This window comes from Protomyctophum parallelum, assembly GCF_964188405.1.
Source record: "Protomyctophum parallelum genome assembly, chromosome: 6".
In the NCBI taxonomy this organism is placed as follows: Eukaryota; Metazoa; Chordata; class Actinopteri; order Myctophiformes; family Myctophidae; genus Protomyctophum; species Protomyctophum parallelum.
In genome coordinates this window covers 9,722,240-9,748,307 of record NC_139701.1, presented here as the reverse complement: position 1 = coordinate 9,748,307, position 26,068 = coordinate 9,722,240, and the positions used below count along the sequence as shown (strand labels likewise).

At 44.6% G+C, this 26,068-nt stretch overlaps 1 protein-coding gene across 1 annotated transcript in view; it reads left to right on the top strand.

Annotated features, from left to right (window-relative positions):
- The first annotated feature begins 289 nt into the window (after nucleotides 1-289).
- Nucleotides 290-26,068, top strand: part of naaladl2 (N-acetylated alpha-linked acidic dipeptidase like 2) — a 402,484-nt gene continuing 376,705 nt past the window's right edge. The window contains exon 1 of the mRNA XM_083768092.1: nucleotides 290-300. The gene's annotated coding sequence lies outside the window, so the exon portion shown is untranslated. The remainder of the gene's footprint in view (nucleotides 301-26,068) is intronic.

Genomic DNA, 26,068 nt, shown 5'->3' with positions numbered 1-26,068 from the left:
CGACTGGGAAAGTTACCATGGAGGCAGGCAGTTAAACAGCTGAAGAGGCAGAGACACAGGCAGTTAGCAACACGAGAAGGCAAACAGCCAGGTTGTTATACAAGCCAGCAGGTATACCGGGGTGCGCAGGTAGGGCAGTGAGTCAGGTAAACAAGCCCGGCTGATGGTGTCCTGTCTGTGCTCTCCGCTAATTCAACTATAGTCTGGGGAGACAACTACGGCAGCAACAGGATACCAGGGGAACCCATTTAACTGGATATTTATCCCAGCCAGTAGAGAGAGAGAGCCGAACCCCACAAGGTAACTGTTTTGACATTTCAAGTCACTGTGCTGCAGTTTAAATTCTCCACTCTGTGTGTGTGCGTGTGTGAGTGCGTGCGCATATGCACGCGCATATGCATGCACTCTGCATTCCCGACTCAAGGACGTGTTTAGTTTGTTGCCCTGCAGTGAGCCGTAGTAGTGCCACACTGGGTTATCGTGTCACTGCGTGCATTGCTTGTGTGTGTGTCTGCTGTTCGTCACTGCCTTCCTCCAGAGAGGACCCTCCTCAATGCTTAATGACCTTCACTAACCGAAGAAGAGGTGACAAGGGAGGGAGGGAGGATTGTGTTGGAGATGGGCTGGGAGGGGAGGGGAGGGGAGGGGAGGGGAGGGGAGGGGAGGGGAGGGGAGGGGAGGGGAGGGGAGGGGAGAGGAGGGGAGAGGAGAGGAGAGGGATGGGAGGGTGAGAGTCGAGGGAGCAAAGACTCAGAAGTGGGAGAAAGTTTGTCAGAGGGAGGGAGTTAATAATACACGAGGGGAGGTGTGAGGGGAGGGCAGAGCACGATATACCGCCTACATTGTGCAGGTTTGTCTTGCTCCCTTTACGTGTTCATAATACCATGGGTGTGTGTCTGACACACACCCACACACACACACAGAGAGAGAGAGAGCTGCTCTGTTTTGTAGCAGGTGTTGTAGCTGCAGGCATAAGCGGAACACGATACAAATCTACAGTCACATTGTGTGTGACTGTGCGTGCAATGTTTATCTGATGCTGGGAATCACTATGACAATGATGACCACGATAAGTACCAAACAATTATGAAGATGTTAAAATATTACCTATAGAGCTTACAGTAGGCAAGGCATGTGTATTTGTATAACACAGATAATTCCTGAGTATTACTTTTCGCAGATGTTGCAGTGCAGTAGGACGTTTAATTTAGATTTATTTTGCTGAAGCCTGACACTATAAGGAGCACATTCTCAGCCTTACAAGTGCAGTGACATGATGCCACTTCAAATCAATCAATCGATGCCACAATTCCACAACCATGAACCACATGCGATGGAAGAAGTGCAGACTAGCCATCACCAAATCAGGACTCTTGAATGGCTGCCATCCGCACTCCCTGTATCGTTCCAATTTCGCCCTGACCACAACGTCTTAAATGGGCTGAAATGTATGGATTACATGGATTATTTCCCCCCCAAACGCACAATGCACATGTCTCTTGTTAACAACCATACGGTGTGTGATCGTCGTGTAGATGAGTATTCTGTGACTATTTAAAGTGAGTAAAAACACATGGACGGAAATTATGGCAGTCTGGGCTATTTTGGTTAAATATTCTTTGCCATTAAATTAGTTAATTGTAACTACTAGTCCTTACCCGTTGTGAGATATACCCGTGAAGGGTACTGCGCCCGGGTGCGTTTGTAATTGACTAATAAATAAATTAATAATCATTAATGTGTCAAATCGAAAAAAGGGCTTCGTTACGCCCTCCATATTCATATGGTCAATGCCTGTGTGATTGGTGTGATTGGTGCAGGCAGTAAGGAGTTACGGCACTGTTTCTGACAGACAGACACACACACACACACACTCAGACATTCGGTTAATTATAGTATGATAAAAAAGACAGCATGTGGTTAGTGCACCTGTCTGGAACAATGAACCATGGGATGGCATAGATAGAGAAACAGGTGACCTCCTTGTACTTAGACGGCAAAACACTGCTAATTCATCCATTTGTAACTCTGTGTACAAATGCAACCACATCGACGTGTACGGTGTACTCTCTTTTAGCAATCTGTGGGATTTCACAGGCTAGTGAAATCCCATGTTGTGGGGACTGCAGATGAAAATAAGCATTCTGCTAAATCCAAATGCTTTCATCATACAGTCTGGACCAACGGAAGAGCTGTCATGAGTAAAATATAAAGCGGAAGTGGAGCCCCCTCACCACTTCAGTTTCGTCTTTACAGTCACGCACATTTATCCTAATAGAAAACAAAAAAATAGAAAACATCAAGCATATATAGCTTGTTGCTTAGCAGAAAAGGAAACAAAAAACAAGCTCTTTTTTAAATATATTTTCGTGAACTGAAATGGCAGCTTCTTTGCTCAGCTCATGGGGGCTATAGTTCCAGACTCTAAATAAAAATCACACCCGTGTGAACTAAAAAAAGTTTGGAGCCATTCAAATACCTATAGCTTTATACCATTCTAGCTGCATTTCACAGGGGGCATCCATGAAACAATTCAAGGCCAACATGTATGTTGGGACAGGATTATAGGCTGATTCAGGGTACATTGGCTTTGGTGTGGATTTCTCCTTTCACTCCAAGTGTCGGTTAGAATTCTTTGCATGCTCAAGTCTGCTCCTGGGAGAGAGGTATAGGTTGAGGGCCGGGGAAGAAAGTGTGCTGCCATTGTTGGCTGCTTCTTTTACAACGCCAATTGTGCTGCAAGTGTGCATGCAGGTTTTATCAGCATTATGACAAAGTACTCGCATATTTCACTTTTATTATTATTATTTATTTATTTTATATAACAAAATTCAATACTGCAATATAGAAATACTCTAGGTTACAAGTGGTAGTATGGAATTCAAAATGTACTTGAGTACCAGTAAGATGCCCTGAGGGCGAGAAGTGTGCACTGCACACATCCGCCTGGGTGACTGCAGATGGCAGACTGCCTGGCGACAGTGGCGAGCGCTGGCGATTTGGCATGGGGGGTGAAATCAACATATGGAATGAATTCTCTACTGGCCATATATGGAGTGTGTCTTGAGTATACAGGGTTTGATGAGGTCAGATCAACATATGGAATGTCAGAACAGGTCATCTCCATATGGAGATCTAAGGGTTTGAGGTCAGATGTAGAGTTGTTGACCGGCTCCATATAGGCCTACTGCATGCAGATCTAGGTGATAATCCAGTCTTCTCCATGTATGGTTATCCAGGGTTAGATGTTGTTATCTTCATAATGGAGATGGCCATATATGGTGGTGTAAGGTGTCACGAGGAGTGATGTCACGAGGCGTGACCATATATGGAGACGTGATGCCATGAGGTGTGACCGGAGGCGTGATGTCACGAAGCGTGACCATATACGGAGGCGTGGGTGACGAACAGGGATACAGGTTTTCATAGTAAATGTGAACTGCGGTCGCAATCAAGGCTACCAAAAGTAAAAGTACTCATTAATATGCAGAATGTGCCATTTCATGTTTTCAAAATTTGTATAGAAATCTTTTGAAAAGAGCAGATCTACAAGCTCACAATGTGTCGCATTGCTGAAGCATGTGTTGCTGAAGCGAGTTGTATTGGAGAGCAAAAAGTGTAAAAAGTTGTATGCGCGCACCTGTGTGCGCTGTAGAACAGACCCATTCAACTGAACGTCTCTCTCTCTGTCTCTGTCTCTGTCTCTGTCTCTGTCTCTGTCTCTGTCTCTGTCTCTGTCTCTGTCTCTGTCTCTGTCTCTCTCTCTCTCTCTCTCTCTCTCTCTCTCTCTCTCTCTCTCTCTCTCTCTGTGTCTGTGTGGTTGGTTGACTTAACTTCACCTCCTAACCTTGGGTCTAATCTAGAGTGCCAGGTTTCCTTATTGCTACATTCACTTGGGCTTACAGCTGACCAGGCTGACCCTCTTAGTTACACAACATTCCACACATCATACCCAGCTGAGTTGAAATACAGCCAGCTGAAGGGAACACCTTTGACGTATTTATTTTTAATTTGAGTTATTTCTCTTCCCCAGCTACCTGGTATTACAATTCCTATATTGTCACTGCAGTGAATCAATCTTGGTCCGGTGCTGGCTCGCTTGTACATAATTATGGTGGTAAAGAATACACACTTCTGGTGTGGAAAAAAGGCATAATTCTCTCTAAGAATTCCTCTCTCTCTCTCTCTATCTCTGTCTCTCAATACAACATGACCTTACTTACCTGGGAGAACATGCAGTATCACCTGTCTTGTGCCGGCCTTGTCCTCTGAAATACAATCTTGTGTGTCTCTCACACAACAAAAGGAACAGACGCGAGGAGGAGTGGAAGACCAGAGCGAGAGAGGGTTGCAGCCTGCAGGCAGCCCAGTATCTCAGACAGTCCAGAACATTCTTTGTTATCAGCCTCTGTGTGAGAGAGAAAAGCTTCCCACCTCCTTTATTATCGTCAGGCATTCATAAGGGCAGCCCTGACTACTCATCCCGGCACAAAGGCAAACCGATATCTTAAGGCCCTGCTTGTGGATATGTTTGTGTCCATGTCTTTTTCTCTTTTCTTCCTTGACATTTACCTGAGAGATAATTATTAAAACGGATAAATGATGGCGACTTCAAGATCTAAGGGCAGCATGAGTATAGTGTGCATGTGCCCAGAGACCATAGCATAGCTGGCCACATGCCTACATTCTTCCTGTCGTAGTTCAATTTCTGCTAATATATTATAGGCTACTATGTCTTTTTTTACTGTGTGAGTTGCATTCACCCATTCACACACACGCTGATGCGGTGGAGGCAACCATGCAAAGCACCAACCTGCTGATGGCCAGGAGCTGTTAGGGGTTTAGTGTCTTGCTCAAGGACACTGACACAAAGCCAAGAGGAGCTGGGCATAGAAAAAGCTAGTTCCTGGTCCACTTATCCCATTCTGGGCGGGAACGCCTTTTGGTGTTTTAAGCGTTACATTATACTTTAGCTATTGAAAAATAGTACATCTACAAGCTCATAGCTTCTCATAGCTCACAAGCTACGAGCTTGTAGGTCTGCTATTTTTGAAAAGTCGTGAAAATGTGGTGCTAATCTTTGAATATATATTCTTTCAGAGCGAAAGTTTTTGACTCAAATCTTTGATTCCGGGTCCCTGGAACAACATATTTTCAGATGGGTGTCGGCGGCCAATTACAGATATATTCTTGGGGGTCCTTGACATGAAATATTGAGTACCACTGATACAGAAACATAGGTAGGAAACATACAACTTTGCAATAGAGCACAGAAGTCCTGACGTGACTCGCTCATCCGCTCATGGTTCCCGGAAAGTCGGAAATATTTTCTCTATGGAGAATAATGAAACTGGTATCTTTGAAAGACAGAAGAGGTCCCGCACACTGTTCAGACACTTGCTGCCAAAACATTGTTTCTCTTTATTAGGTCGACGTTTGGGTCGCTTAGACCTTCATCAGGACAGACACATTCTCTATGGAGAATAGCATTGGGTTTCTTTAAGAAGTCTCATAAAAGCATTGTGTTCCAAACATAAACAAACTGTCTCGGCGCCTCGGCGGTATTGTTGAGGATCTGTCTCTGTATCCTTTACGACAGTCTGTCATATTTGATTCAGTCTGTTTCTAGCGAAAGGTTAACTAATTTGGCGGAATTTGCGCTGGAATTTGCGAGATGGCAGGCTCTCAGTCAAATCTGGTCACCTTTAGCCGTCTTATTTCTCTCTATTCTTTACAGGTACGCAAGGACAACATGTCATCTATTGTTTTTAGGTTTATTTTCTTGTGCCAGGTTACTTTGAGTGCGATTCATTCCATGAGTGCAATTTTACACATTCGGGTACAGTATGGACTGCAATGGAAACAAGCTGTTTGTGTTTATCCACGTTGACACTTTTAAAAGTGTGTTATTTTTAAAATTGTCAATAAGTTATCCTACCAAAGTAGCAATGAGATTTAGAGTTATGGAAGTTCTGGCTTGGTTTCAGGGTCACAAGACGTACTCGTACAGAGATACATTTTCAGCTGTCTAAGTACAATTTGAAATGATACGGTTTCTGGCAGACATTGTAAAAAGAAAACAATTTAACATCTCATATTACAACTTCCCTTTTCTGTGTATTTTAATTTTTCCATATAGTATACCACTTGCCATGTTGCTGAACTGTCTAAATACACTTTGATTACTTAAATTAGGGAGCTATAATTACAGGGCCAGCAGGGATTCTGAACCACAGCAACATGTCTGACATTTTGTTACATTAATAATTTGTATTTGTCAAGTGCCACCACTGTGCTATACTATACTGTCATAGCTTGTCAATCCCGTTTAAATAAGGTAATCTTAGCTGTACTGAGAGAGCAGCTTTTTTATTTTTGAGTGTGACCAATGTGTGAGGAAAAACCTAATCAACAGTAAACAAGTTAAAATAAATAAATCGTAATAATTCCTTAATACAAGTTGACAGAATCCAATCTGCACCGCGGCAATGCCTCGTCTTTGTCCAGGTGACATGCCAGTCACCACTTAGCGAAGTGCGAGGCACAGGATTGTTGCGGTTAATTGGGCGAACGCGTGTCTGTGTCTCTGATAGGGAATAGGGGATGTGTGATTCTAAACTGCAGCTCAGTGATGTTTACTATAAGATTAAAAAGGGATCACTCAGGACACATGCAGATGGGCTTCTCATGTTCATTCTCCTCACCACCTGCATGGAAATCTCTCTCTCTCTCTCTCTCTCTCTCTCTCTCTCTCTCTCTCTTCCCCCCCCCCTGGGCATCTCTCGACTTTACCCCATACAGTTCCCTTCCCTCGTCCCTCTCATCTTTATTTTCCTCGCTGGTTCTCCCATGTCTTTTTCCCTCTGCCTTTTAAACAAGGATCTATCTCTATTTATTACTCATGCTCGATCCCCCCCCCCAGCCCAACATGTGGGCTGTGGGGCAGATGGGGAGGGAGGCAAATGAGCTCCGGAATATACCGACTCCTCTGTAAAACCGACTTCGCTTGACCTTTAGTTGGCGGACAAATTGAGCTGAGCCCGGAACACACTTCCGATTTGAGTGAGTGCTGCCAAGAGCTAGGGGGGGTGTGTGTGTGTTTGTGTGTGTGTGTGTGTGTGTGTGTGTGTGTGTGTGTGTGTGTGTGTGTGTGTGTGTGTGTGTGTGTGTGTGTGTGTGTGTGTGCGCGCGCGCGCTCACAGGCATGCATGCGAGAACTAGTTATTGGCAGAGGTGTAGCAACAGAGTGTGTGTTTCATTTCAATATCTTGGAGCGACTTGTGCACTTTCACTGCAGTCAGCTTTGACCTTTACCGGGCCCAGAGAGAGAGTAATAGCTGTTTGTGGCTTTGATTGTACAGTGTGTGAATTTGATTGTTTGCATATTTATGAATGCTTATGTTTATTATTTGTAAAGAAGGAAAACAATATGCACATCCCAGTTTCCGAATAAGGTGCTGGACCCAAAAAGTGACTAAATGAAGAAAAAAGTGGAATGTCCACACACAATATGGTTCTGCTCCCCGTCCATTTTATTTCAACCTAAATACAACAACGTGTCGCCCCTTCGGGCTTTCGTTATTTTGTTATTATCTTCATGTTTATTATTGCCATTATTCACCCATGCAATCAGATTAGCATCTAGCATTCAAAAGGAACTTGTTCAAAGGAGTGACTGCAGGGTGCTTAGGTGGTGCTACACAGTGATTCTCTCTATTTATATTCTGTGGGGGGCTTTCTGCCTTTATTGATATAGGTGATTTGGTGATATAGGTGAGATTGAATTGATGCGTTGGACGGTTGGGTACAGTATGTGTCTGTGATGCAGAGAAAGGCAGTGAGTGGGGAATAGGGTGGTGCATGTCTCACACTGTTGAGAATGGGCTGCTCAAACACATCCTTAATAGCATATGAACACATCTATACAAACATTTGCACGCACACACGCACACACGCACACACGCACACACACACACACGCATGCACACACAATTATCCACAATTATCCATCTAATCAAACACTTGTTCACTCTCCTGCACTTCTATGCCCCCTTCCCATTCAACGTGGTAATTCCATCAAGGCTCATCTCATTACCTGGTGTGACCTTGTATAAGCCAGCCAGCTACTGCATAGTGTACTAGTTTCCTTTCTTTCTCAGTTTTGGGAGAAGAGGGAGTTGACGTCGTCTGTACATGTTGTCACATGCTTGTTTCTGGTTTGTGTATGCTGCCTTATTTTATAACGTTTTCTCTCAAAGTTGCCTTTGATAATAAAAAAAAAAAAAAAAAAATATGTACGTACAATTTTGTAAATGTTAACTCCCCTATATCCACCAGGGCCATGCAGTGCTTGCCACTCTTATGGTACGGTTTACAGTACAGTGTGACAACCCGTAATATAGTCCCAGACTGAGTCACCCAGTGCCTCGGGCTTGATCCTAGGTGTCACATCGGTGTGGTGAGGCAACGGGAAATGCTATGTGACAGAGTGTGAATTGAGTCGCGCTGCGGCTCTGTCAGAGTTCTTTACCACTTTACAGGCTGCTGCAGATGTTCTACCAGTCTGTAGTTTTGTGTGTCTGCGTGTGCGTGTGCGTGTGTGTGCGCGTGCGTGCGGCAGTGGCTCTGGAGGTAGAGTGGCCGCTCGGGAAAACGGAAGGTTCCCGGTTCAATCCCCATGGCTCCCCCAATGTTACTGCCCACGTGTCCTTGAGCAAGACACTTAATCCCCAGTTGCTCCCGATGAGCAGGTTGGTGCCTTGTGTAAATGTCTCTACCGCCGGTGTGCACGCACGCACACACACACATACTGTATGTGCGCACGTGCGCGGTGGTACTTGACTGTGTTACATGCTGACAAGAAAATATGATCCCAGATGATGAGTGGCGTCGTGCCTGGAGGTCGGAAATGCTTTGGCGATTTAGCATGCCACAGAAACTTGGAAAGAAAAGACAGTAAATGAATAAGTGAGTGAATGAATACGTAATAGAGTCTGACAGGTAGAACATTGAGATTTCTCTTAAAACGGAGATCCGTTACTGAAAAGTGGGTTTTTTAAAAATGAGGCAATCTACAACTTGTCGAATCTTGAAAGAGCTGCCACAAACAGGAAGTGGATATCAGACAAGCTGACAAACTGTCACTTGACTCTGCCGAGCTACACGTGACGAACAAAGGAGACGGGCCTCGAGGTGCATTTTCTTTTCTACTATTCCTAAAAAGATGCTTTTGAATTTCGCTATGGTGGAGTCTATGAATCCCAGAAAATCACCCTGCGCTGAACCCAAATGTGTTGTTATTTTCTTTATATTTTGTCTGCAGTATTGGCACAGTGGTCCTCCTACCCAATAGCCTTGTAAACCCTTCTCCTTGTATTTTTGAGGTTTGCTAGCTTTCCTAAATTCCTATGCCCAGCATTCCGGGTTTGTGTGAACACAAACATTGGCTTGTGATTGGCTGATCACCCCATATCGATGATTTGATTGGCTGAGCAAAGTAGCCTACATATTGTAGATAAAAGTGAGGGCAGAAAAGCTGCCGGAATGACATTTGTGATGATTTGATTGGTTGAGCACGGAATGTGATGTATATGATGATAAGAGCGCCCCTCACTTCACACAGGTGTGATTCTTTTTTTGAGGGGCGCGCTATCCCCTCCTATGTCCAGCTTTGTGGTGCACCACATTTGTGAAGATTTGATTGGCTGAGCAAGTAATGTGATGATGTATGATGCTCACTTTACACAAATGTGATACCTATAGACCGATTCACAGAGGGGTGCCCTGGGCGCGGCCATTACTGAGGGGTAATCCATGGAGCAGGTGCTCCGTAGGCCAGGTGTAGCTAATCAGTGCTGCAGTACTCAATGGTACACCCTCAGTAATGGCCGCACCCAGGAAACCCTCTGTGAATAGGTCTATATACCCAACGCATGTGCCACAATCTATTACAATTCTTTAAAAAGATCACGTACAATGGAGACCTCCTGGGGCTCCTTTCATTGAATGTAACAAATGTCTTCAGTTGTCCATGCTATACCAGCAGTGATAGAACACCAAACTATAGGAAATGTTGTAAAGAAGCTATACTAATAAAGTATTTTCACACCTTTGACATTTGAATTTCATTTAAGACACCCCAGGGTTGTGCGTGACCAATCACATCCCACTATTCAAAGTGGGACTTTTTTTGCTGTGACGTTGGAACCTGTTTGTAACCCGGCCCCTTGGAAATACATCTTCTACACCGAAGTTCCAGACTAATATATATGCAGTGATATTAGTTTGTTTATGGTTTGTTTATTCATAATTATTTTGTGTACTTTTGTCTTCATATGTTTTATATGTTCTGCGTGTGTAAACGCAAACATTGAAGACAAAAGTGAGGACGTAAATTGTGATTTGCCGGCGTGATTGGGTGAGAGATTGGCCATTGGTTGAGAATGAGATGATGTATGATGACGTATGACGATAAGAGCGCCCCTCACTTCACACGTGTGTGATTCTTAACTTGTGTGAGTGTGTGTTTTACTGTCATACAATAAATTAGGGCCCTAGTGCTTAAAGTGTCTCTCAGAATCAAGCCAAGCACAAGACACACTGCAGCCACTTCAGCTGCTGTTTATTACTCTCTCTCTCTCCTCCAATGTATGCACTATGCTCTCTCGCTCTTTATTTTTCACAGCCCACTTTCTGCTCTACCTCTACCTCTCTTTCTCTTTTTCTCTCTCTCTCTCTCTCTCTACACCTCGGTCTCCTCTCCTGCTGAACAGTTCATGAACTCCTCGGCTAGATTTATTTAGACTGTCAGTGGGCCCAGCAGTATACCCGCTCAAACACTGAGAGGTGTGTGTGTATGTGTGTATGTGTGTATGTGTGTGTGTGTGTGTGTGTGTGTGTGTGTGTGTGTGGGGCCTGCGCTGAACGGACGTATGCACGCACGCACGCATTAAAAAATCCAACGGGTCCACGCGACGCGAGCAGCGTTTTGCGTGGCACCAACGGAGCGCCATAGTGTGTGTGTGTGTGCGCGCGCTAGCACAGCATAATTATACCATTACATGTATATTCTCCAATAGCATATTATTCACAACTTAAGCCCCCGTGGTGCATGTGTGGTCGGAAGAAAACAACGGAGGTCATGGGTGAAGGATATGGAGTTTTGAGCTCATGTATTGCTCTACCACAGACAGAGACACACACACACACACACACACACACACACACACACACATCCGGTGGATTAAAACATAGATCTAGCAAGGAAAGCCAACTCTGACCTTAACCAGTGAGTCAGTGTTTCCCCTCCTATTAAACCAGGTCTGCAGCGTGGCTAACAGCACAGTGCTGGATGGTGTATTATGTGTGTGTGTGTGTGTGTGTGTGTGTGTGTGTGTGTTCTATATTGATTCACCTAGCATACAGCTGCAGATTAGGGGATGGCTGGATGGGAAATTCATTCATTTTATACTTTATACATAAACAACTGACCCAGAAGGTTCCGTTTACTTACATGTGTATATGTTACAGTAAAAAACGAGTAACCATAAACTTGAGAAAAAACGATTGGGGTTGACCATTTTCTTCGGCACGGGAGGCCACGCCCTGATCGGGGCCGGGTAAGAACGTCCTGCTGTGCTATTAGTATTAATGTATTATTATTTAAGTGTAACGCCCGGGATTCAAACTCGGGTCTCTCGCGTGAAAGTCCAACATCTTAACCACTAGTCCAAAGGGATATCTTTTGTGAACAGGCCACAACGCCTATTGAGGTTTACGGGCAAATCTAGTGCTCATAATTGCCCGTTAACTTGTGCTCACGCAGTGGAGACAATTAAATACGGGTAAAATAAATGTCTTTTACTCATGAGAGTACTGTGTAACTTCTGTGTACCAAAGTGTTCCTTCCAACTGTTTCATTCGTTGGCCTCATTCCCTGGAATAACACACACAGTTCTACCCTGTAGTAGCTGTCCTCCAGTGCAGGGGAAACAGAAAACAACATAGACATGTTCTCAGTCCTGATTGCAGTCATTTGGGATTCCATAGAAGCCCAGCGTGTCTTTTGTGAAAGCATGCTGCACACCGGAAATAGCAGATTTACAAGCTCACAACACGTCGCAGATCGGTTATTTTCAAATGGTCAAAATGTATAGGGCTGAAGTGGTTAATGTGTGTTTTGTAATAATAATCTAAATCAAAAAAGTTAAATTTGAAAACTAAAGTCTTCAAATTCATGTAGTGGAGTTTTACGATGTGGCACGCACGCACACACACACACACACACACACACACACACACACACACACCTGAACAAAGAAAAGTTGACACACAGCAAAAACACGCAGATCCACACCCTCACAAACACACCCGCCCACAGAACACCAAACGGCAACAGCTGCTGTTTGTTGTTGGCAAATAATTAATAAAGGTAAAGTTGAGTGGGAAAACAGGCATTTTGCGCACTGATTAAATTTGCACGACCTGCCAGCCCGTTCAAACGACCACTTTGTCACCGAGTGGGATTGTCAAGGAAATGTGGAATGACCTGAGTTGTATATTTAAGGACATAATAAACCAAACCGTGAGAAGCTGTTTTCTGTGACCTGTGACTTGTGTGGAGGGGTCTCTCATTGGCATGTGTTAGGACCCACCTACCCCTGGGGGGGGGTAATAATGTACTTAAGCTGAAGTCTGACTGAGATGTGTTGAGTCAGTACGTGGTGTTCCATTGTAACGCTTCACGGCTACTCCGTATTTGAATACATTCTATTCCAATACTCTGAAACTCTGAATTGTGTTTTGTTGTTCAACTGTGTTATAAGTGCTCACCGACAGATTGCATTAACAGGATGACACACAAACAACAAAGAGATGCGTCCCGAAAAAAAACTCCCAAACTCTACAGACGGGGAGAGAGAGAGGCCTGATTCATATACTTGGTCGCATGGTGGTGCCGCGTGTCGGAAAATAGCTGACCTACAAGCTCATAACACATTGTGTGAGCTTGTAGGTCAGATATGTTTTATGCGTCAGTCATGCAACGGGAGCATCAATTAGGCTGGAGACAGACGAGGACAGAGACAGGGAGAGGACAGATCCTATAGGCTATAGAGACAGACGAGGACAGAGACAGGGATAGGACAGATCCTATAGGCTATAGAGACAGACGAGGACAGAGAGAGGTAGAGGACAGATCCTATAGGCTATAGAGACAGATGGGGACAGAGAGAGAGAGAGGACAGATCCTATAGGCTATAGAGACAGACGAGGACAGAGAGAGAGGTAGAGGACAGATCCTATAGGCTATAGAGACAGACGAGGACAGAGAGAGGTAGAGGACAGATCCTATAGGCTATAGAGACAGACGAGGACAGAGAGAGGTAGAGGACAGATCCTATAGGCTATAGAGACAGACGAGGACAGAGAGAGGTAGAGGACAGATCCTATAGGCTATAGAGACAGACGAGGATAGAGAGAGGGAGAGGACAGATCCTATAGGCTATAGAGACAGACGAGGACAGAGAGAGAGGTAGAGGACAGATCCTATAGGCTATAGAGACAGACGATTGGACAGAGAGAGAGGTAGAGGACAGATCCTATAGGCTATAGAGACAGACGAGGACAGAGAGAGGTAGAGGACAGATCCTATAGGCTATAGAGACAGACGAGGACAGAGAGAGGTAGAGGACAGATCCTATAGGCTATAGAGACAGACGGGGACAGAGAGAGGGAGAGGACAGATCCTATAGGCTATAGAGACAGACGAGGACAGAGAGAGAGAGAGGACAGATCCTATAGGCTATAGAGACAGACGAGGACAGAGAGAGAGGTAGATGACAGATCCTATAGGCTATAGAGACAGACGAGGACAGAGAGAGGTAGAGGACAGATCCTATAGGCTATAGAGACAGACGAGGACAGAGAGAGGGAGAGGACAGATCCTATAGGCTATAGAGACAGACGAGGACAGAGAGAGAGGTAGAGGACAGATCCTATAGGCTAGAGAGACAGACGGGGACAGAGAGAGGTAGAGGACAGATCCTATAGGCTAGAGAGACAGACGGAGACAGAGAGAGAGAGAGAGGACAGATCCTATAGGCTAGAGAGACAGACGGGGACAGAGAGAGAGAGAGGACAGATCCTATAGGCTATAGAGACAGACGAGGACAGAGCGAGGGAGAGGACAGATCCTATAGGCTATAGAGACAGACGAGGACAGAGAGAGAGTTAGAGGACAGATCCTATAGGCTATAGAGACAGAGAGAGGTAGAGGACAGATCCTATAGGCTATAGAGACAGACGAGGACAGAGAGAGAGTTAGAGGACAGATCCTATAGGCTATAGAGACAGACGAGGACAGAGAGAGGGAGAGGACAGATCCTATAGGCTATAGAGACAGAGAGAGGTAGAGGACAGATCCTATAGGCTATAGAGACAGAGAGAGGTAGAGGACAGATCCTATAGGCTATAGAGACAGACGAGGACAGAGAGAGGTAGAGGACAGATCCTATAGGCTATAGAGACAGACGAGGACAGAGAGAGGGAGAGGACAGATCCTATAGGCTATAGAGACAGACGAGGACAGGGAGAGGACAGATCCTGCAGTAATGGCAGGAACAAGCTTGCTGTCATTGATAAATATACATGTTTTAGACATTCTAATGATCACAAAAATATATATTACAGGCATTTTAATTACTTTTTTCAGGGTTAAAGCTTAAAGGTTAAAAATTGAGTCCAGGCATTTTGAAGTTTGAATTTATGCCTCTGTGGGGGGTATTTATATGCAAATATCATGACCGATGGCATTGCAAGACTAAACAATGAACATCAATGATGATGTTTAGGTGAAAAAATAACAGGATTTTTTATTTATTAAGTAATTAATACAAAATAAAAATGTTGCCCTGTAGCTATGCTGGCTAATGGCTAATGGTTAATTAGTGCCAGCTTTGCGCGCAGTGTTGCAGAATCAGAGGCACGAACATTCATCTAAGACGCTGATGTACAACAGCATCCGTCTTAGATGAAAGTTGGTGCCTCTGATTCTGCAACTGCATCTAGTGTTAACCTGGCCCAACCATCCGAGCAACTCTCCAAATAGACCATGCGTGTGTGTGTGTGTGTGTGTGTGTGTGTGTGTGTGTGTGTGTGTGTGTGTGTGTGTGTGTGTGTGTGTGTGTGTGTGTGTGTGTGTGTGTGTGTGTGTGTGTGTGTGTGTGTGTGAGAGAGAGAGCACAGCGAGGATGTGTGGGAAACGAAAAGAGGAGAGAAAGACTTTGTACAAAGTAAAACCGAGGCACATAATAGATGACAAGAGAAGTGGGAGAAGACATAGTCATACTGAGTGTGTGTGTGTGTACTCTTAAAGAGACATCAGAGAAAGGCAGTGTCGCTTTGACGATAAAGGGAGACTTGAAATCTCACTTAATGGCACTTGGCTCTCAACACATGACAAACTTGAGGTTTTAATCACCTAAATTGTAAATGGGCATGCACTCTCTTTCACTCTTCCACTGTCTCTCTCTCACTGCCCCTCCCTCCCCAACTCTCTCCCACTGTCTCTCTCTCACTGCCCCTCCCTCCCCCACTCTCTTCCACTGTCTCTCTCTCACGCCCCTCCTTCCCCCACTCCCTCTTATCTCTCACTCTCTAATGAGGCTGCCTCGACGGGTCTAAATGATCGCTTCCTGCCATTACAGGAAATCAAAGAGCACAGAAGCGTGCACATTAAATCTAAATGCTTTCCCTATGCTTTCTATTTTCTTCTCAACATCGCGTTATGTTAACTCCGTGGCTGTCTTTGGTGTTGGACTGCATTTTATCTCTCACAACTGTTTTGAGAAAAAATGGTTACACCATTAAAGCACTTTAAGTGTTTGACCTTTTAAACATTTTACTTCCGTTTGACTTGGCAGGCTCTTATACTGTAATTTACCATGCCTTTGTTGTGAGGCTACCATCAATAAAGTTGATTATTGATGGCTCATTAAATTAGGGCTGCATTTGACCGGGGCCATCTTTGAGCCCACTGTTCAAGGATAAACTGCTGCTGATCTGTGCAGTACATGCTCACCCAGAAGCACAGTTGAGATTTGGAACTCATGGCTAACCGGACAAATCCTGTTGAGGCTTTTCCAGACCAAAGGAAGAGCAGGGAAATAAGACTTATTTTTCTTTCATTTTTCTTGTTAATATTCTTTTCCTCTCCAGTGTTGTTTACTTCTCGGTGATATCCTTCATGCTATTTTCTGGCCTCTTTATTGACTCCTAGAGCGGCAGCCTTTGTTATCTCCCCACTGTGCTGTCTGGGAAAGTGGTCGGCTTAAGTGTGCTTTAGTGCTACTCCTGCTGTGCAGCTTATTTTCCAGGAAACGAGGGATGGGCAGGCGATAATATTATGACGCACCGAGCCATTCGCGCTATTCATGCGTGTGCAGTGTACTGGATTTAGGAAATAAACAGCAGTTTAGGGCGGGATTGATTGGGACATTCTGCAGAGTATGTTTACTTTGGGTACTTTAAGTACATTTTGATGCCGATACTACAAATCATGAATTCCTGACCTTTCCTTAGAGTAACAGAGTATTTTCCACATTGCAGAATTGATACTTTTACTTGAGTACAAAATGACAGAACTTTGTTTCCAACCACTGTATATATCCACGAGTTAATAATTCAACCAGGATGAAGGATTTTATTCTGCATTGGGAGCGGGAAGTGTTGCGCTCCAGTAAACAATACACTCAGGCCCAGGCACCTGATACATCTTCAGGGGCCAGAGTGAGAGAGGGAAAGAAGAGGTGGAAGAAAATGGGAACGAAAGAACGGAGCAGTGATATTTATCTGTCTGTCTGTCTGTCTGTCTGTCTGTCTGTCTGTCTGTCTGTCTGTCTGTCTGTCTGTCTGTCTGTCTGTCTGTCTGTCTGTCTGAGCATCAGTCTCATGAAAACAAATATTAGATATTGTACTGTACAGTACTGTAGCTCACAAACCGAAATCCGGGAAAAAAAAGCACATTCTTTTTTATTTTTATTTTTTTGGGGGCGCGGGGGGGGGGGGGGGGGACGGACTTTACATGAATTCACCTCTGATGGATGTGTGGCACAGTGTGGGTCATTTTCACTTCATCTGCCCGCTCCATATATCTTCCCGTATTTCAAATTTATTTTTTCCCCTCCTTTTCCGGTGACATTATTTTCATGTGACGCCACATTAGTATCCATCAGCTTTTGAAGGGCAGGGGGTGATAAGGGAGGCCTAGTATCCGTCCACTGCAGTGCATCATATGTTATATAGGGAAGAACTCATTTTCTGACTGAGTTTAACAATGTCTGTGTCCTCCGAGAGGTTGGACTATATGAGGGGGACGTATCGCTTCCAGGTGTTGGGATGGGGATGGGGGAGGAGGGGGTAGGCCTGTGTGCAGGTACGTATGTATGTACTCCGTCCCAACGTAGTTTAGAGACACACGTATGTCCTCCAGTGTGACATTTGATGTTATGCGCGTCTACTGTATAGGAGCTCTGTAGTGGGGCGGATGGGAGTGATTGCCTCGTTGCACTGTGTGTGTGTGTGTCTCTGAGGTATTATAGATATGTTATTACCCTTTGTCGATATATTCCCGTGTCCGTGTGTGCATGCCTGCGTGCATGCGTGCCTGCGTGCGTGCGTGCGTGCCTGCGTGCGTGTGTCACAGTACGATTGGAGTCAGATTGAAAAAAAGGTGCACTCTGTTTCACCGACGGAGGTGCACCGGATATATAAATCATCATATAGCCATTATTTGCCCTGGGTAAGGGAAGTGTTAACATGATGGAGTGGGTGATATCAGCCCTAGGGTTGATATACAGTACACACAGTAGCAGTATAGGTGACGTCCAAAGTGCCATCGCCAACACAGGTTTGCGGTGGAGGAGAACTCACTAGTAAATAGTCCTTATATTACAACAATAATGTAAGTGTTTCTTGGTGATAAGAAATATATCTCTGCTGTCGGGAAGAAACCACCTACAGTACCTCCAACATGTTCATTTTTCAGGAAATGAAGAAAATACAAAAACAAAGCAATACTGTCTCATCACAGTCGGTGTTGTGACTTTATATATTGTCAATTACTTGCATGAGAGGGGGAGAGGTGGTGGAGTTAGCAGACAGTTTGAGGGACCATGAATGGAGTTAAGAGCTTTTGTCTGAAGTGCTTATGTCTAACCAATGACTAGTCTAAACTAAATATGCATCCCTTCGAAACAACATACCACTGTACAGGGTGTTCAATAGCACAGAATCATGCAACAAAAACAAAAAAAGTGGAGTAGGTTGTTTCCTCCCGACAGCAACAATATGTTTTTTATTTTTTTTGTCTTTCCTGGAAAATTGGAAATCTATAGCAGAAGTCTCTTTTTGTAATACTGTGGAACGTGTGTGGAACGCGTGTGTCGGTGGGGTGAACGGTTCTCGAGTTACGTGCATTACAACCGTACACATAGACAGAGGCGTGGTGCATTTATAGATAGATAGATAGATAGATAGATAGATTGACATCATTTACAGTGCTGGTTGGATAAATGAGTGCGTCAAAAATGACCACGTGCTCTGCCGTTATAGGATCTCATATCCACGCTCATTGGTCTCTTCCTCTATTTTCCACTAGATGCCTTTGTTGCTTTTATTATCCCTTATTATATTTTCCTTCCCATTGCTCCTCATCCTTCCTTCTCTCTTTTGTCACCTCCTGTCTGTGATGAAAAGCTCGCCCACCCACCTGGTCCCATTGCCCTTCCAGACACCGTTGTCTACGCTTCTATATATATGAAATGGAAGATGATTGACACACGGTACCTGGAAATACCCATCGCCTTTATTTCCATGCGGCTAGAGCCCTTTAAAGGCAGTGAGATGTGGGGCGTTGGGTGGGGGGAGGGCTTATCTCCCCCAAACACCTGTACCTGCTCCACATTATCTGAATTTATTTGAGGCCTTGTCGCTGCATGAACAGGTGACGATGCCATCCGCTCGTCCCTTCAATATACACTGCAGGTGGCCAGATTAGGAGTGCTGGCATTATCAAATCCCTTGTTCTCACCACACCTTTGTTATGAAGGTGATACAGGTTTTTTTCTTTTTTGCCGGCTCCATTTGTGTATTTAAAAAATAATTAGAATTGAAAACAGGTGGCATGTGTGTGTGTGTGTGTGTGTGTGTGTGTGTGTGTGTGTGTGTGTGTGTGTGTGTGTGTGTGTGTGTGTGTGTGTGTGTGTGTGTGTGTGTGTGTGTGTGTGTGTGTGTGTGTGTGTGTGTGTGTGTGTGTGTGTGTGTGTGTGTGTGTGTGTGTGTGTGTGTGTGTGGGGGGGGGGGGGGGGGGGGGTTGTGTTTCTTGCATGTGTTTCTTGTTATCTGTCTGAAAGAATGAGAGTTGGACATCCAAAAGTGTGTACATATAACATATTATCTGATTACTGCTTCTGTACGCTCATGGCATCTACTGTAAGTAATGTTACTGTACATAATTTGTCAGCAATCTGTGGTTTATAACTCTCCAAATTGGGATCAGCATCGGAGCCAACAGTCTGACATCAGTCTCTCTCTCCTTGTGATCCTATCGCTTTGTATTATAGTCGGGAACTCCCGAGTCGGGAGTTCCCGATTATGATACTATAATTTGCTGTTCCACGAGCAGCTCTTTGTTAACACAAGGTTCTTCCATGCACGACTGTCTAGTGCAATGCACGCAGTTGCTCCATGTGACATGGAATGTGTTCCAGGTGGGTCTTGATATTGTCCCTTGAAACGTGTCTTTTTCCAGCGCAGGAGCTCACAGCTGACATCCCTTCAGCTGGAAATAAGCATATATAGTACAGCATCTGTTTGGGGAGACGTTTGTTGGCCCTGTGAATGAAAATGTCAACAACGTTCATTGGAGTTGATGCTGCATTGTTGTGGCAGCAGTGGGTCAGGGGTAGAGTGGCCGATGGCCATTGCAATGTTCCCAGTTCGATCCCAGGCTCTCCCAGAGTTGGTGTTGAAGTGTCCTTGAGCAGGTTGGTGCCATGCATGGTTTCCTCCGCCATCGGTGTATGAATGGTAAATGGTGCATTTATATAGCGCCTTTATCCAAGGCGCTTTACATTCACGTCTCTTCACGCCTCTTTCAGGATGCTGACATTGGTGTGTCTGTCCTCCCAGGTAGCTGATCTTCAGAATATTTTGTAAGGGTCTTTCTCTGTGGTAATGCTTTCAGGTGTCTGCTTCAGGCGCTCTCCTTTAGAGTTGGGCTCCCAGGAACCGTTTATTTTTCAGACCCTGTTCTATGAAGAACCGTTTTTTTATCACAAGGTCAGAGCTGGTATGTGGAGTCTTGTGGACTTGACGTCTGCTACAGTTACTATACCAGTGGTTCGCAAATGTTTCAATTTCACTCTGAGAGAGTGCAAATAGAACCAAATGGACCCGTAAGGGACCATTTGGTCCATTTTTACTCTGTCAGCTTTATAGTCCTCTAAGGGTCCATTTGGAAGCCCTCCACTGCTGGCCTGCTCGATGTGACGGGAAAAAATAATTCTGCTTCTGCGGCCCGACGGCATGAAAGAAACTCCCACTATACCTTCGACAGGCAGCCTCTGTAGACAATTTTTAAAGCACAGCTCAATACCTACTTCTACATTCTACGCTTTTAAAATCCTTATTGTTATATGTCCTCACTCCATTGCATTACTGCTATTATTTTAATATATTTTTTATTTATTTTAGCTATTGCTCTGTAAAGGACATTGAGCTGCATTTCATGTCATGAAAGGTGCCATACAGTACAAATAAAGTTTTGTTATTATTATTAATTTAAGGAATCGTTAAGAGGGAATCATTGAGGAACCGGAATGGTACAAATCCTAAAGGTTCCCAACCCTAGTCTCCTTCCAGCCGGGTGGGGGAGGTTGGTGGGGGAGGACAGCGGCTCTGTTCGGCCACTTCTAGCTCTCAGTCTTCAGGCTCTCTTCCTGAGTCTGGCACGGGTTCCACAGCTGGCACGGCTCAGACGATGGTTGACCTCCGAGTCGATGTCAGCCGGCGTGCAAATAAATAAGGCTGCTGAGGTGTTGCTGACTTTGCTCTCGGCCTTGAATCTATTAAGGTTGAAGAGCCCGCTGTCAGTTCTGTGCAGGATCAGGATCCCCTGTGGCAGCTCCTTGCCAACGAGGCAGCGTGTGGCAGCGATGAATACGGCAAAACGGGGTGGGCGCAATGATGCGCCCCCCGTTTGACCTCCGTTTGCACACCGAAGGACTCGGACGCTGTGGCACTGACAAGTAGTACGCCAGCTGAAATCAATCAATCAATCAACTTTATTTGTTCAGACTTGGGGTCCACAAAAAAAAAAGACAACATAAAACACTACATACAGAGAAAAAACACCCCTAACCCATAAAGACATCAATTTTACAATAAACATTCATACCAGTGCTTCCAAAAAGCAGACCGGTACCTAGTGCTACTGAAGCTGGGGTTACATAGCAGCATCATTATACAGTTTTGAGACTCATTGAGCCGACACATCAATTTATACATTAAGTTTCTCAGTAGGCATGAAAATCACACTTTTTACTTTTCGTATACATGCTTTTAGACTCAAGTCGTGTTCAACTGTGTCCTTGAACCTGACAAATGCACTCTTCAATCACATCTATTTTTACTGTACCTGACACTTCTCGAATTTGTGAAAATGTTTACGATACAGTATATGAAAGAGTTTGTTTTCGTGGGAAGCATTAAGGCTACTTTTGGCTCTTACCAGAGAGGAGTGGATTAGCTGCTTTTATTTGAATTGTCGGGTGCAAAAAGCTGAATGAGTGCTTAACACACCATAAAATCCATTTGGTTACATTAGTACAATATACTCATAGAGTAAACAAATGGATAAATGAACACTTGGGGTTTTCACTGTGTAATGACTGACTGAATTGTTTGCGTCTCGATCGACTTTGACCTTTTCATCAGTCTTTTATTCTGTGCTTTAATGTCCCTGCAGCGTTGTGTTTAAAGGTGTGTTTCTGTTTTCAGCTCGTCTGCTGTCATCTCTTCTTGTCTCTCCGTCTGTCTGTTGTTGAACTTGTTGTCAACACACACACACACACACACACACACACACACACACACACACACACACACACACACACACACACACACACACACACACACACACACCCCGGCCTAATCTATTTGAATATCCCATGTAAGATGTAAATGACTCCAAGTGGACAGGCGTGGTTATGTTTACTCGATTGCCTATAGCAGCGGTCCCCAAACTTATTTTTGCCCGTGCACCCCCTGTTACCTCCTGACCTGGCTGACGCACCCCCAACGCTCAGTATCGTTGTATTGGACCGAAAATAATACATTTTTTAATTATTATGCCAAAAATCACAGAATGTCACTGCACTGAGAGACATGCAGCTGCTCTATACATATATATATTCCTTAGAACAGTGTTTTACCAAAGTTAACCCAGAGCTAATGTATGTAGCATATGACCGCGGCGTATCATAAACCACCATAAAGACCATTTGACGTACAGTAGATCTATATGGCGCTTAAACGCTGGATTAGACTTTGACATCAATGAAGACACTGTTGTCCCATGTTTTCTCATCGCCATCGTGTCCCTCCATCATGTTTTGCCTTTCTCTCTGGGTTTCGCTCCCTCTCAGATTGCATGAGTGTGTTTGGGCCCTTTGCCAACAGTTGGATCTCTGCGGGGCCATCCTTCCATATGGCTGACGTGTTGTTCAACGGTCATTACATGGACATTTAACACATCTAATTGTTCAACGTTTGACACCTTGTCAAGACGCTTGGTTCAGATTAGTCCCGCTTAATATCAAATGCATCTCTTAGACAGATATATCTTACTATATCTGTCACCTGTTTTCGTGTGTGTGTGCGCGTCTGTCTCAATTCAGTAGAGCTTTGTGTCCAAGTCAGTCGAGCGCAAAACAAACAAAATGTGTGCGTCCTCTAGCGTGACAGGGTTAGTCATTGTGTGTGTGTGTGTGTGTGTGTGTGTGTGTGTGTGTGTGTGTGTGTGTGTGTGTGTGTGTGTGTGTGTGTGTGTGTGTGTGTTTGGCACATATTGCGGCTGTGGCAGTGTGTCCATCCCGTGGGGCGACAGGACAGACCAAGAGAGGAAAACAGCAACTCTCTTTCACTGCAAGCGTCACATGCCTCCACACAGTCCATGTCCAGTCATGTTTTAATACCCAGTGGTATAGGCATGTAACGATATATCGTATATCGATATATATCGACATTCCGTCATAGTTTTAGTCGACAAAATCAACACTGCTTCACATCAAGGCCCATTCAATTTGAGCCACGGACCATAATTTGATAAGACAAAACAAAATAATATTTTGTTATTGTGGTCGGAATAAGATTTTATCCATTACATTTCCATGCTATATTGATGTGGTACCGTCGGAGATGCAACAGGCAAACGTTGATCAAAATAACAATTACATCTAATTATTCATAAATTAAGTAATGTAGATGTTTAACAATAATTTAACTCTTGAGAGCATAAAATGAAAACCAAATGGACCCATACAGGTCTCAAGATTTAAAGATCTATAAGGGTCCATTTAGCTGGGGACCACCTGGAACCCCCTTGAGGACCACTGGTTGAAAACCACTGTTTTATACCATCTTGCTCGTGTCTTCAGTTTCCATCGATCTATCAATGACGTTTCTGTCCTGTCTGCTTCCTCCTTCTCTCTCTCTTTCTCTCTCCCCACTACCCCTGCATCTGTCTCGCTCTCTTCTTTTATAGCCATCTGCTTATCTGTTCAATCTAATGTCTCTTCCCCCTCTTTCCCTCTCAACGTAAAATAAGAACCTTTCTAGACTGTGTTGGTACATTCATCACCCCTCTTTACAGTCTCCATTTATCCATCCATCCCTTCTTCTTGCTCTCTATCTCTGACCCTCCACTTCCCCCCTTCACCACCACCGGGTTATCTTGCAGCTACAATCTGTCTCTGTGTCGTATAGGGTCAGGCATAAATGCTAATCTAAATGTTATTCTCGTTTTCTCTCTCTCTCTCTCTCTCTCTCTCTCTCTCTCTCTCTCTCTCTCTCTCTCTCTATCTCTCTATCTCTATCTCGCTCGCTGTCCATCTGTCATGTTACTTCTGCCTAAAACACACGTTGTTAAAGTTCAGGTCAGCATGAGTCAGGGTCTGCTGTGTGTGTGAGCGTGCGCATGTTTTTTGGGGGGGATGTCCGGACCAGATTCCTTTGAGTGATCAAGATGTCACAGCTTGTAGCAGCTTAGCACAGTATATGCACTTGAGTAAAGCTCTTTTTGAGAGGTGTTTACTTACTTTAGCAGGGAAGACACAGAGCCCAGGAGCTCATAGGCTGTTGTTCCCCTCTCTGAGGGGAGAAAGAAATACTCATTAAGTCAGAGGGACTCAGGCCAGCAGGTCTATGGGGGAGAAAGTAAGGCCTGTCCCTCTGATAACCCAGTGGAATGGCCCCTTAACTGCCTGGTGGTCTGCCTATATGGAGACACAGAGCTCCCCCTCTGCAGGTACCTCAGGTAGCCTGCGTGGTACCCCATGTATACCCCCTGGTATACAGTGCCATGTTGTTGGGGGCACCTGCATGGGGTAGGAAGCTCAAAACAATAGCAACAACTGAATATGCTGCTGGGTTGTGACAGACAAGATTTGTCACATGGCCGCAACCCACATACTCATCTGCTGTGCTATTCATCCAAATGATTGCCAAGAGACATTGTTGCAACGGAGAAATAATCTACCAAGGACTAATTATATTTGCATGCGCACGCACGCACGCACGAACACACAGTATAGTACAGTCTAGTTACAATATAGTGACTTTACACACGGTATCTTATCAGCCCTCTCCCCCAGCATGTGACCTCTGGGCTACCTTCCTGGTGATTATGTGTCATGATGGATGTGGCCTGCTACCTCTATTTAATCATATTGATAGTCCTGATGGAGAATTTACTACCTGGAGCTGGCAGCATGGCTATGACATATGTTCGCACGCACGCACGCACGCACGCACGCACGCACGCACGCACGCACGCACGCACGCACGCGCACACGCACACAAAAATTCAAACACGTGTGCTCTGCCTGACACACATCTCCTTGGAAGCTTTGCAAGGAGGTAATACCCAAAGCTAAACGGTTGCTTCAGAGATAATTAAGCACAGGATTAAACTCTGTATGTTTGTTTGTTGTTGTTATCAACGCCAATCGCAGCCAGTAGGCTCCAGACTACATGCAGTAGGTCTGATCGGCTTGATAAGAACGGCGTAATAAGTAACCTACTGGGAATTATCGGTAGATTTTCAGTCGAAACGGCTCAGAGAAACAACTAATATGAAATAAGTGTTTGGAGCTCAAGTCACCGGTGTGCAAACTTCATCCCCTCACCTGTACGTATTTTAGTTCAGCAGCCGTAGCACTTTCTGAGATGTGCGTGCGGCCGTGCGTGTTGGATCCTACAGTATATAGCGTGGCAATGATGAGTCAGCCCCAGATTTAAATACCAAACAGCAGGGTCTCCATGCTATACATCGTCTGGCAGAGCATCGGCTGTGTTATACTCCTTTAAAGGACTTTGAAGCATATTTCTTTTTGATTGGGATGCAAAGATGTATTTTTTGCTTCATCGCATATTACAGTCTTGAAGTACTTTACTTTACTGACTTCAGTTCATGACGGTGCTGAAAAAACCCTCTAATACTAGATCATCAGAAACGGACCGGTGTCTGAATCCCCGGGCCTTTCTTTACAATCTTTTTGCTTCTTTTCCCCCCTGCAGGCACTTACTTCTACTCCACTACATTTCGGAGCCAGAATTTGTACTTCACTCCAAGTATTTGAGAACTTTAGTTACTAGTTACTTTGGCGATTAAAATTGTGATTAGAAAACATACATTAACCACTTCAACCCTATACATTTCGGCCATTTGAAAATAGCTGATCTACAAGCTCTCAATGTGTCGCAAAGCTTGTAGATCGGCTATTTTCAATAG